The sequence below is a fragment of the Trichosurus vulpecula genome, chromosome 4, assembly GCF_011100635.1.
Source record: "Trichosurus vulpecula isolate mTriVul1 chromosome 4, mTriVul1.pri, whole genome shotgun sequence".
Lineage (NCBI taxonomy): Eukaryota > Metazoa > Chordata > Mammalia > Diprotodontia > Phalangeridae > Trichosurus > Trichosurus vulpecula.
The window spans coordinates 427,517,171-427,529,585 of record NC_050576.1 but is presented as its reverse complement, the minus strand read 5'-3'; the positions used below and the strand labels follow the sequence as shown (position 1 = coordinate 427,529,585).

At 41.9% G+C, this 12,415-nt stretch overlaps 1 long non-coding RNA gene across 1 annotated transcript; it reads right to left on the bottom strand.

Moving 5' to 3' along the window:
- Positions 1 to 2,938: 2,938 nt before the first annotated feature.
- LOC118847940 lies at positions 2,939 to 12,303 on the bottom strand. The gene is made up of 3 exons (XR_005010230.1): positions 12,259 to 12,303; positions 3,915 to 4,049; positions 2,939 to 3,565 (listed from the first exon to the last, which is right to left on the bottom strand). It is a non-coding gene; the product is annotated as an uncharacterized LOC118847940 (long non-coding RNA).
- Between the last annotated feature and the right edge of the window lie 112 nt (positions 12,304 to 12,415).

Genomic DNA, 12,415 nt, shown 5'->3' with positions numbered 1-12,415 from the left:
CCCTGAAAATGGCCCAACAAGTCCCCACACCAGAGGTGCTAGTCTTCCCTGAATATCATTACTAATTAAAGAGATGCAAATTAAAAGTTCCTCCTCAAACCTACCTATCAGACTGGCAAACATGACAAAACAGGAAAATTACAAATATTGGAGGAGCTGAAAGGCATGAAAGTTACACTTTTTCAAAATGCACCTTTGGCGAGGTTGTGCATTGGTCTAGTCATTCTAAAAATGATTTGCAACCACATACGGAAACTTACTGAAATGTATGTACCCAGTGACCTAGCTATACCACTTTTGGGCTTATATGCCCACAGAAATCAATGAAAGAGGAAAGGACCTATAAGCACAAAAATATTTATAGAACCTCTTTTCATGGTAACTAAACATTGAAAACCAAGGTGATGTCTTCCTAATGGCAAATGGCTAAACAAAACTGTAGCATATAGATGTGATAGAATATTCTTGTACCATAAAAAATGATGAAATGGACTATTTCAGAGGGAACTGGAAGGGCCTCCATGAAGCAATATAGAGCAAATTGAATATAACTAGAGTAATTTATACAATGATAATATTAATGAGAAAAACAACTTTGAAAAATGTTAGAAGTCTTTCAATGCAATGACAAACCATGAGCACAAAAGATGGAAGACAAAACAGGTCACTCACCTCCTGGCAGAGGAAGAGATGATAAACTTAGAATACAGAGAGACAGACATTTTCACACGTTGCCAATGTGGGGATTTGTTTTGCTGGACTATGAAGCTGTGCATTGTGAATTTCATTTTTAAAATCTTTTTGGGGTTGGGGGAAAGGGTGGATGATGGAAGGAACAGATTAAGAAAATAAAAAGGAGATTTGTTTTTATGATACACACATTTATTTCAGAACAATCCATTATATGGTGGTGTTGCTCTGAATTCAAACTTCAGGCAATAACCACTCTCCCAAAAAAGAATGATAAAAGTACAGTGTATCACCTGGCTACTAAAAGAAAAAGAACATTTCAATGGGCTGCCTTAGTGAGGTGGGACTGTTACTGATGGTACAATTTTGGACAATAAAGGGAAAGTGTTTATTGGGGGCAAAATGGATTAAGTGCATAGGATTTAAAGGGGCAACATTTTTTTAAAGCACTGTAGAGTCTATATGATAAAATAAAAATTTAAAAAATTCAGGTGTCCAGACTTTAAATCCAGCACCTTTTCCTCTGCAGTATACTTACTCTTACTGCCTGAACACAATAAAAAGTTAACAATAATACAAGAATTAAACATGGAGGTACGAAAAGAAAGATCTAAAAAGCGGCATGTGCTGGCATTCGAAATGAAGATTCCAAAGTCAAAAGGCTCTTGGTTCAGAAGCAGGAGAGGTCGTCATGTACTACAGTGGACAAGAGGGTCCACAGAGGATTTGGGAGATATAGAAAGATTTGGGGGACAGAGCCAGGCAGGCAAAGTGAGATGAACTTGAAGTCCCAGGATCAGAATTAAAATCCCAACTCTGCCACTTAGTACCTGTGTGACCTTGAGAAAGTCATTTCAAGTCTTTGGAGTCTCAGTTTCCTCACCTGTAAAAAAAGGGGGTTGGACGATGCCCCTTCCAACCCCAGAGCTGGGAGCATAGACCACCAGACCTAAAATCAGGAAGGCGCCTCTTCCTGAATTCAAATCTCACCTCAGACACTTACTAGGTGTGTGACCTTGGGAAAGTCACTCGACACTATTTGTCTCAAATTTCCCAACCGTAAAATGAGCTGGAGATGGAAATGGCAAACCACTCCATTATCTCTGCCAAGAAAACACCCAACAGGGTCATGAAGAATTGGATGTGACTGAAAAAGACAATGAGCCCAGAGCTATGATCTTATCAATTGGTGCTTCGATGGATCCATCCACAAGCTTACCGATGTGAGCCTTCCCTCTAAGAATACATATCAGAAACCCTCCATCCCTCTCTTCTTATGTCACTCTCATCCATATCCTTCTGTATATCCTCCACAGGGGGTGCATGGAGCATCCTGGGGACCTAACTTTTAATCTCTTGCTGGGACTAGAGTCAAGAAGAACCTGCTTCCAATCTAGCCTCAGGCGCTTATTAGCCATGTAACCCTGAGCAAATTTTTTAACCTGCTTCATCATCTATAAAACGGGGCTAATGATAGCACCTGCCTTGCAGGGCTCTTGTGAGATTTAAAATCAAAATGATCTAATAATTTCAAAGCACTTAGCACAGTGCCTGGAGCACAGTCATCGCCTTATAAATGGGGTGGTGGTGGTTGTCATTACTAATATCATGTGGCACCAGTGAGTCGGTACACCTAGGCACTAGTCTTTTATCCTTGCTTCTTCCCATATGGCCAATGTGCTCCCTCATCTAGTCATTCATCCTGTGAATTATATCTTTTACGCTATCTTATAACGTTTTACAGTGTTTTGTGTCTTTTACTATTTGTCTTTCCATAACCTTTGGGTGACCTGCAGTTTTCATCCCTCAGAGAATGGGACATTCTGTGATTCATAGCCAACTAGCATCACTAGAAGAAAAGTGGGGTGGAAAGGCAGACACTTTTTCAGAGAGGTCTTAAGGTCACTGAAAGTATTGTACAATTCCCCAAATGTAACATGGCCTGTTTTCTTTCTTCTATTCAGTTCTGGGGTCAAACCATTTTCCCTCTGCAGTGTCTCTCCAAGATATTTGTACTGCAAGACCAGCTCTGTGGGCTGCCCAGCTAAACGGAGATCAGAATCTGGCCTCTTCTTCCATTTAGGATTCCCTATGTGGATAATTCAAAAGATTTGGGATCTCATACAGGAGTCTCTGTAGCATTCTGGGGGCTGATGCCATCAGTACAATGTCATTCACAAACAAGAACATCTGAGAACCCCTCCATTGATAGAGAATTCTTTTTTTTTTAAGATCTGAAGCCAAATGTGGGCCCTCCACAATGGTGGCAAACATGTTGAAGGGGAACAGGTTGCTAGGATTTAGGCTTTATTTGATATTCATAATCACAGAGTCACCAAACAAAGTCTTCTCTGTTGTTCCATTGTTCAAGGGAGCTCACAGAAGTATAGAAAAGGCATGGGGTTTGCCTTGTTACAGGACAGCCCTTAAGACTACACTCAACTCTTCCAAATGAAATCCTATTTAATGGTCAATAAACAAGCATGGTGAGATCTTGTGTTCCCTGTATATTTTAATCAGTTGTATTAGTCAGTCCTTAAGTATTTATTAAACACTCTGTTCCATGCACATATGCTAAATGCTTGAAATACAAAGAAACATAAATTCATTCCTTTCCCATGAGGGACTTCCAATTAAAAGGAGGAGAGAACATGCAAATAATTATGAACACGCAAGATGTATATCATGTAAATATAAGATAATCTCAGAGGGAAGGCCCTAGAGAGCGAGAGCTTGGGGGAAGTGAAAGGAGAGGGCTTTTGTGGAAGTTAAGATGTCATGAGGGAGGCCAGAAGGTGGAGGTGAGGAGAGGCACATTTCCGTGTGTTTGTCTAAAGATGTGATGTTCTCTTGTCATATTCTCAACAAGTCCATCCTAAATAAAATGGAAAACAATTGTCATCGAGATTTTGTAGAGATGAGAAAGTAGAATTACTAATTAGTAGTTATCAGTATGCACTAGATGGCTTTTCTCCTGCTTTTAGTGTTTGTGGGGAATTTTTCCTAATGCTTTGGTATCTTCCCCTCTTTCAGCTATATTGAGACTCTCCTTCAGTGCTCTCAAAATTATGGTGCTCCCAACATGGCCTTTATCTGTGAATATTGTTCTGGTCCAGTTGTTCTTCCTTGCCTTTACTTACTTTAGTTGGCATCTCTGCTTCTTCATAGACTCTATGACTAAAGTAACAGTAATTGAAATAAGGTACACCATGGAGTATTCTCACCTCTGTTATTGTGGTAGTCTTGTAAAGATGGGGCTGAAAGCACTCACTTCATTTTGTCTCTGGTGCCTTGACAAGGTGAGAACCCTTTTCAATGGAATCAAACAGAACTGAGGATGAACACAGCCTAGATACCTCCTGGAATGGAACAAAGCCATAGTGTGAGAGACTGGGTCACTCTCTAAGCAATTGGTAGGAGTTATCCTAGAACCAGAGGGAGAGACTGAGTTTCTGGATTTGGGAAGTTGGAGTAAACATTCCCAACATGCCTTTGAGAAGCAAAGGGAGAATGGAACTGTGACAGTGAAGGAGGTATCAATCACACACTCTATATTGACTGATATGAGCATCTTGGAGCACAGGACCCAGATTGAGAGAAGTTCCAAGAAAGATCATATTTTTCCCCCAATTTCTCTTCCTGATTATTGTCTATCCACAGAAACCATAATATAATATGCTATTTCACTATCCAAACATTTCTGGTAAGTGAATTTTGCTTTAATCACAAAGAAACCAGAGGTTCACTAGAGATAGATATAAATGTAAGGTTAGGCTGAGAGGCCAATTTTCCTTATTAGGGGCTAAGGGCAATTTTGACAGATCTCAGAACATTTCAGCTGAAATAAACTTCCCCAAACTGAAGAGGTGGGAACTATTATAGTGATCCCTAAGCTTAAAATGAGCTAATTATTATAACAAGGTATTACATTTCTAACTGTTCTCTTTAGCTCATCTTCCCCTCTTTAATCCACTTTAATCCACACCACTACCAGAACAATTCTCTTAATCACTGCTTTCATGTCCCTATCCTTTACACACCATCAGGCGAGTCTCCTTTTCAAAATCTCAAAGCACCTGAACATTAAAGACCTTAACAATCCCATCCCAAACTCCCCCCCACCCCCACCTTATCTTATCTCCAAGATCCCATGTGAACCCTTTACTCAAGCCAAAATAAATGACTCACTCTTTCATAAGCACACCTCAGTTGTCCTGACCTCTGTACCCTTTGATTAGGTTGTACCCTCTCCTTGGAATGCCCCCCCCTCCCCATTCCCTTTCACAGAACTGAAATCACAGAATTTCAGAATTAGAGGAAACACTAGTGGACACCTCATCCAACTCAGACACCGAAAAAGAATTCCCACTAAAACATAAAAGATCACATGGCTTCTGATTGAAGACCTCCAGTCCAGTCTAGTAGAACATTCCACCCCCCACCCTCCTACCCCATCCCCAAAACCCCAGCAGGCTATCCCAATTCGGGAAGGCACTACTTCCTAGAAAAAATAATTTTTTTCTTGACTCTGTGCCTAAATCTGTCTCTTTTCAACCTCCTAGACATTGCTTGTGATTCTTTCACCAGAACAAAACAGAACAAGTCTAGACCCTGCTCCAGAAGACAGTCCTTCCCTTCAACACTCAAGTTCTATCTCACTAGTGAAAGCTTTACTTCATCCTATGTTCCATAGTTTGTCTTGTGATATCCCTTAACTCTTCCATGCGCCTGTCCTAGCTCACCATTTGATTGCAAGCTCCTTCAGAGCCCAGACTTAGTTACCTTGTCCTTGTCTTATATTACCTGAAGGGAGGTCTACAAAAACACTCATTGAAAGAATGAATCATTGGCTCATTAAAAAAAAAAAATCTTTGAGTGATCACATGACCTCTCAGTATTGCCATCTGAAATGCTGTGACATCATACCATTCTACATCACAGGGAAGTTTAATGGATTCACTGTGGTCACATAAAATTTTTGACAATATAATTGTCTATATGTAGGTAATAAGTAGTAACATTTGTTTAGAAATGAATATAAGTTATTCTTCTTCCTCCTTCAGGAAATAAACGATTGACTTCTTTTTTCCATTTTAAAAGATCTATCTAAATCTTCAGTGTTGAGTTTTTATAGACACACGGAAGAAATTTGACCCTCTAGAACACTGAAGACCTATACTTTTGGCCAAGGGATGTTATTGATGTTAATGTAATTGACAATTTACATTTTAATCTAACGTAAATGACATTTTACATTGTAATAAACAATCATTGATTTCAGTTGAGAAGTTTTTACACAGTGAACTAAATGGTCAGTTGGCAGGCTTCTGTACAACATGGAGCAACCGCCATTCCCCAACCATTTAATGAGTTTTTGCTTAAAAATACAGTTGATTCATTATTTTAATGACTCATATTGAAACAAAGAAGCCAACATTTTAAACACACGGAGCCAGATTCTCTTGTTGATGAAGGACCCATCCAAAGAAGTTTGATCCCAATTAATTAAGTTTAAATTAACCTCCTGTGATCCATATTTCTATACAAATAATTTAAACATCAGAGATTTTTCACTGCTCCTCTCCAAGGCAGTTTGAAAACAGTTTTGTGTTTTTCTTTCTTTCTTCCCTTCTGCCCACTTTCTAGTCAAAGTTAAACAAGTCACAGACTCGCCCGGTCTTTTCCCCAAGAACAATATTCTAATCATTCATTCAGTGTCTGTAGCAGATGCCCAGTACAACAGCCTACTCGCCTTCAGACGTTCAGCTTTTTTTTTTAGCCTGTCAGTGAATCTTGGGCATGTAGAAATGGTTGCTAAGTGTCTGTTCTCAAGTTGGGAAAGCATTTTCTAAAGTGTGTTACTACCATATCGGGTGGTGTAACTTGGGAGTTAGCTTAAATTCGTGGGGGCAAAGCTGAATTCTGCTGCCCCTTTTGGGGAAAAAAATTTGTGGCAAATTTCAGCCCAAATTATAACAAGAACATTATCTTTTTAGCCAATTGCAAGACCAGCTAGATGTACACACACAAAACCAAGTGATCACTGGCTGTTCTGATGGAGGTCTGTATATTTCAAAATTAATTTGTCAGAGGCAAAGTATCAAATCAGCAGGCATGAGACATGGAGTAAGAAAGGATCAACTTCAGATCTCTCCTCTGACACATACTGGCTATGTGACCTAGGGCAATTCACTGAACATGTCCTCCCATTCCAGTCTCAGGATAATCGAGGATAATAAGAGGATAATAGTTGGATCACAAACTTCACAGGGTTGTTTTGAGGCTTAAAACAAATAATAAACAGATACTTTTTTCAAAGTTTAAAAATACATCTTGAAAAAACATTCCATATTCTTACTTGATGTTTAAATCCACCTGATCTGTACAGAAGAAAACTTTAAAGTGCAAATGAGGACCATGTACTATGGCACTAACTTCTGCTTTCTCAAAAACCTGAGAGCAAATAACAGAATTTCTTTTTATTGCTAGAGAAACATTAACTAGCTACCCAAAGGTAATGCCAGATCATTACTAAATTATTTGTTCAAATCTCTGAAACAGGAGATAGAAGTCCATAGACTTTTCCTCTTTTTTTCAATAAAGGTACGATTAAGTTTTGCCACACACTTAGAGAAAGGAGAAAGATAAAAGAAGTTGAGGTTCATGAGGTTGTGCCTACAATTCCGAGCCTGGCACCAGGAAGATCTGGGTTCAGATTTTGTCTTGATAGTTGCTAGCTCTACGACCATGGTCATGTCATTGAAACTTCCTCAGACTCAGTTTCCCCATCTGCTAAATGATAGATATAACATAAACTTCATAGGGTTTTATAAGCTTCAAATATTCAGCGCTTCCCCCCCCCCCATTGAGGGGAGGCAGTCTCAACCTGTTTTTTTCATCAGTGCACATGAGGAGCTTCCCTGCAACTAATAGTCTTAGAGTTTAGTCTCAAGGTCACATGCATCAGAGACCTAACTTGAAACTTCCTCTATCTAAGTCTTGATCTCTACTCATAACTCCCTGCTCTCTCACTTACTGATCATTTTTCAGAACAACCCAAATAAAATATCAAAGGGACACAACATCATTATGGCACTATTCCCTAAGCAGCACCTTCCATGCACATCGCCAGTCCTTATTCTGTGCTTCTCTACGTTTTCCACTTTAGGTTCTCCAACAATTTGTTCCAATAGCCATGAAGGCGGCTGAAGCAGGCACTGTGGACTGCTTAGAGCTTGGTCAGGCTTGGAAGACACCAAGGTCATCCACTACATCCTGGACTGTCACCAGTCCTCTTGACTTTTGTCCAGCCCACTGGACTTCGATGACTCTGAACAAGAGAGTGAGGCTGATAACTTTGTGCAATTCTGCCTCCCTTAAATCCAATTTACATGCAAGTCAAAGATCACCCCATGATGTCATTGGTCCTCTTTGAAAATGAAGGACAAAGTTCTCCATAGTGCTGGGATTGTTTGATCCCTAAGCCAGGATGCCTAATAGAGTCTTCCAAGGTGAGCCTTCCACCCATATGACATTTAAAGACTTAAAATTTTAGAACTTGAAAAGACCTGAGACTGTTTGGTCCATCCCCATCATTTGGCAGATGTAGACATACAGGCTATACGACACACTGGATGTAGCACTAGCTCCAAAGCAGGAACACTCAGGCTCAATTCTTGACATTGCCATTTTCTCTCATAGGCCTCAACTTCATCTCCCATAATTATAGTTGCGATCAATGCGGATGTAGTACTTTGAGGTTTGCAAAGTGCTTTGCACATATCACCTCATTTAAACCTCTCAACATCCTCATTGTATAAAAATATATCACAATATATACCTTGTAGGTATAAAAGGTAGTATCAGATTATCCCCATTTTACAGATAAAGAAACTGAGACTGAGAAAGATTAAGTTCCTTGTCCAGGGTCACAAAGCTAGTAAGTGTCTGACTCAGGTCTTCCTGACTCCAGACCTGGCATTCTATTCACTGTACCATCCAGCTGCACTGCTTCCAGCATAATAGTATTCATTATACTTTTGTGCCATAATTGATTCAGTCATTTCCCAATTGATGGGCACCCCTATAAGTCTGGTGAACATTAAGTTTTGTTTGTCTCTGATTTTTGCTGAGAACAACAACTACCCTCTATCTGTCTCTGAGGAGTTAACACCTACCTATGATCTTTTTCATTCATGTCTAACTATTGAGTCCTACTCTCCTTAACCATGCCCCTTACCCCCTTTTCAGGGAGTAAAACAATGCTAAGTGGCCAGGTTTGATATTGTGCATTTGTTCTTCCAGAAATAAAAGGAGAATCTTCTGGAAATAAGCATTCGTGTAAATCTTTGGCCAGTTTCTGCAAAGCCTGAATCTACCTCCACACATTCCACACCTTATCTGCTGGTGTCTCCCAACCATGGGGGGAGGGGGAGGGAACAGCGGGACAGGAGATGGCAAGGGAGAGTCTTGGCAATGGAAGGAACATCTGCTTTAAAGGCTAAAGGACTAGGGGCAATGCCACTTACTACCCGTGTGACCCTGGGCAAGTTATTCAGCTTCTCTTGGCTTGTTCATCCTGGTGGGAAAAACAAAACAAAACGAAGAGACCAAAAAAAAAAAAAAAAGCCTGAGTTAATTAGACCAGATGAGCTCTAAGGCCCTTCCAATTCTAGGGCTCAAAAGATGGTGTGGAAGATGTACAAATGAGGAAGCATCTAACCAGAGCAAGACACTGTCCAACGTCTTGTCTCCCCTTCCATACCTCCCCATATTATCCACTACATCTCTTTATGAGGGAAGCACAGTGTAAGCTGGAGCCAGATCATGAGAGATTAATTTCCAGTGTGAACATTTACACCTTGGAAACTGGGAAATGCTACAAATCAGGGCTTAATTTATTATTTTACTGATTCCTAGACTGAAGGAAATGAGGGAGAAAAAGTTAATAATGCAAATTAAACTTAAACATGTCATGCATGATTTTTTTTTCTTGGAGAGTCAGTTAACATTTACCAGCACACCCTTGGAAGTTTCTTTAATCTATTAGCATGTTAAGTCATTTCACTTATTTTTTTTTTTTGGAGTTCAGTGACTTGCCCAAGGTCACACAGCTAGTAAGTGTCTAAGGCCATATTTGAACTCAGGTCCTTCTGACTCCAGGGCTATTCTGACACCTAGCTGCCCCATTTCACTTACTTCTTTAGCACCCTCTTGACAACCTCCAGATGTTGGTCGTCTAGATGTGACTATCTTAGCACAGTGCCTTGGGAATGAGCACTCAATAAATACTGGTTGTAGTCAACAAGCTCTTATTAAGCACCTCTGGTGTACCAGGCTTTATTCTGGATACTGGTGATACAAAGACAAAGAACATTAAATAGGGCCTCCTTACAAGAAGCTTAGGGTCCATAAGGACAGATAACTAGAGCTGAAATGTATTAAAAAAAAAAAAAAAGGAGATGGCCAGTGGTGGGTTGAGGGAAGGATTCAGCACCTCCTGAATGATTGGAAAAGGCTTTCTGCGGGACAAAGTGTTTGAACTGAATTTTGAAGAAAATTGGGGCTTGTCTAAGGCAGAGATGAAGAGGAGGTGAATTCCAGACATGGGGGTGGTGTCTGCAAAGGGACAGAGACTGGCACCATGGATGGAGTATCTTACAAGAGGAACAGCAGGAAGACAAATTTGGTGGATGGAAGAGAGTATAAATAAATGGAGCTAATTTATAAAGACAGAAAGGTTGGTTGGTCAGGTTGTAAGAAATTTAAATACCAAAAAGAGGAGTTAGTATTTGATCCCGGAGGAAATAGTGACCCACTGGACTGTGGTGGCCAGAGGAGCTTTAGGAATAAAATTGGCACTTGTTTCGAAGATTGCCTAGAGAGGAGAGAGGCTTGAGGTAAGGATGTCAAGTAGGGCCATTGCAATGGTCCAGCTAAAAGCAATGAGAGGTCAAGCTAGGCTCACGAGATTTGTGGACAGAAGGGAGCAGATAGGTGCAAGAGACTCTGTGAGGTAGAATCAATGAGAGTAGAAGACTGATTGAACATGTGGGGACAGGAAGAGGGAGGCGTGGAGGTGAAGATTGTGAATCTTAACTGGAATTTTTCCGTGGTGCCTTCACTCGAGAGCAAGGAAAGTCTGGAAATCCTCTTCCCTCGTCGGATCTTTTTCCCCACCCCCAGTCCCAGCTCCCTTCTCTTTTAATCAGTTTTTCTCGGCGCGCGCGCGTGTGTGTGTGTGTGTGTGTGTGTGTGTGTGTGTACTGGACTCCTTTGGCAAGCTGGGGAAGCCCATGGATCTCTCCTCAGAATGTTTTAACATACATAAAATTCATACGATTATAAGGATATGGATTATAATGAAATTATAATAAATAGTTATGAAACCATAAAAACACCCAGATTAAGAGAAATAGTCTTAAAATCTGAAAACCCAAGTTCAAGATTCGTATCTAATATTGGGCGAGTCACAATTTATGGAAAGTTGGAGATGATGGATTACGAAGGCCATTTCCAATTCCAAAGCTATACAAATGGTTCATTTCGTCCCTGCGCGTTACAACGCCCGGCAAAATGCAGGCATTTATTAGATGGCTGGTAAAAAGCTTTCTTATGAATTTTGGTAAAAGCCCAGCACCACCATTGCCATGCACACACTCACACAGATGCACACACACGCCACGTGCACACACACTCACGTGCACACACAAGCATACACGTACACACACACACATACACACGCACAGACATATACTTCTTGGTCAGTAACTAAAGCCGCCCGGAAATAAGCCTTTTCTCTTCCGCGACGTCTTCTAAGTCAGGATCCTGATGGTCCCACCCGTCCACTTCCCCTAACTGGGCCTCAGTTTCCACATCTGTAAGACCAGGGGGTTGACCTAGCTGTCCCTTCTAGTTGTCAATCTGTGATTCGAAAGGGAAGTCCAGGAAGCTATTAGCCTCGAGGCCCGGGAAGGAAGATTACCCATCCCTGGGCGACTTCGCCTGCCTCGGTTTCCTCAGGCCGCCCAACCCAGGGAGCTGAGGTTTCAAAAATCTTGCTCTTTTCCGGCAGCCAAACAATCTGTGGTGAAACAAAGTTGCTTCTGTGTATCATTCGCGAAGGGTCCTTCCTGTTTGTTCGTCTCTGTCTCTATCTCTCGGAATTTCTAGGTCTCTCTGTTTCCCGCGTCTCAGTCTCGGTTTCTCTGGGTCTCTGGGTCAGTGTCTCTCCGTCCCTATCCGCCTAGGTCTCTTTCCGTCTCGTTTCTCTGCGAGTCTCCCTCTCCCTCTGCCCCTCCCTGCCTCCTCCCTCCCCCACAACCATACCACTCCCTCAAGCCAGCTCTGCACCGGACCTCTTTGGGTGATCTTGAGGCACCCCCGGGGGCACAGAATAAACCCCTCTCCCTCCCCTGGCGGCCACACCCAAACCTCCTTAGGACTGTCTGCGGGTTGTTACCCTACTTCTCCTTACTTAAGGGAGGTCTCAGACTTTTCCCCCTCGCCCTTGCCTCCGGCGGGCCGGGCCCCAGGTACACCCTCCCAGTCCCGCCCCTCCCTGCTCACTTGTTATCCCGGTGGAATGAAAGCCCCCTCCTCGGGGCAGGGCCCAGGCCGGGCTGGTCAGGGGTAGGGGCGGGGCTGGGGCGGGATCCAGCCCTCAGGGGCGGATCGCGGGCGGGTCCACTGCACGGGGGCCGGGCCGAGGCTCTGGGACGGCTCT